The sequence below is a fragment of the Arachis ipaensis genome, chromosome B8 (assembly GCF_059453495.1).
Source record: "Arachis ipaensis isolate K30076 ecotype BB chromosome B8, ASM5945349v1, whole genome shotgun sequence".
Taxonomy (NCBI): Eukaryota; Viridiplantae; Streptophyta; class Magnoliopsida; order Fabales; family Fabaceae; genus Arachis; species Arachis ipaensis.
This window is the reverse complement of record NC_142443.1, coordinates 59,160,630-59,161,544: the sequence shown is the minus strand read 5'-3', so window position 1 is coordinate 59,161,544 and position 915 is coordinate 59,160,630. Positions and strand designations below refer to the sequence as shown.

The following is a 915-nucleotide window of genomic DNA, read 5'->3' as shown; positions in this document are numbered from 1 at the left end:
AGATAGATCAGAGACTAAGTTTGCTAAATTAGAGGTATTTTTTCAGAGTTCTCTGTCTTTTGCTGAGTGGATAATGGGAAAGGTTTACTATTGTTAAACCTATTTCTTCCACCATTATTAAAGCCTTGTTGAGGCCTTTGTTGATCCTTCCATGAGAGATTTGGGTGATTTCTCCATGATGAGTTATAGGTGTTTCCATAAGATTCACCTAAGTAATTCACCTCTGCTATTGCAGGGTTTTCAGGATCATAAGCTTCTTCTTCAGAAGATGCCTCTTGAGTACTGTTGGATGCAGCTTGCATTCCATTCAGACTCTGAGAAATCATATTGACTTGCTGAGTCAATATTTTATTCTGGGCCAATATGACATTCAGAGTATCAATTTCAAGAACTCCCTTCCTTTGAGGCGTCCCATTACTTACAGGGTTCCTCTCAGAAGTATACATAAACTGGTTGTTAGCAACCATGTCAATAAGTTCTTGAGCTTCTGCAGGCGTTTTCTTTAGGTGAATGGATCCACCTGCAGAAGTATCCAATGACATCTTTGATAACTCAGACAGACCATCATAGAATATATCCAGGATGGTCCATTCTGAAAGCATGTCAAAAGAACACTTTTTGGTCAGTTGCTTGTATCTCTCCCAAGCTTCATAGAGGGATTCACCTTCTTTCTGTATGAAGGTTTGAACATCCACTCTAAGCTTACTAAGCTTTTGAGGAGGAAAGAACTTGGCTAAGAAAGCCGTGACCAGCTTATCCCAAGAGTTCAGGCTATCCTTAGGTTGAGAGTCCAACCAGATTCTAGCTCTGTCTCTTACAGCAAATGGGAAAAGCATGAGCCTGTAGACTTCAGGATCTACTCCATTAGTCTTAACAGTATCACAGATCTGCAAGAATTCAGTTAAGAACTGAAAA

General features: G+C 39.8%; 1 non-coding gene across 1 annotated transcript; it reads left to right on the top strand.

The window, feature by feature from the left end:
* The first annotated feature begins 596 nt into the window (after positions 1–596).
* On the top strand, positions 597–704 carry LOC148548251 (small nucleolar RNA R71). Its single transcript, XR_015897933.1, has one exon. It is a non-coding gene; the product is annotated as a small nucleolar RNA R71 (small nucleolar RNA).
* Positions 705–915: the final 211 nt, after the last annotated feature.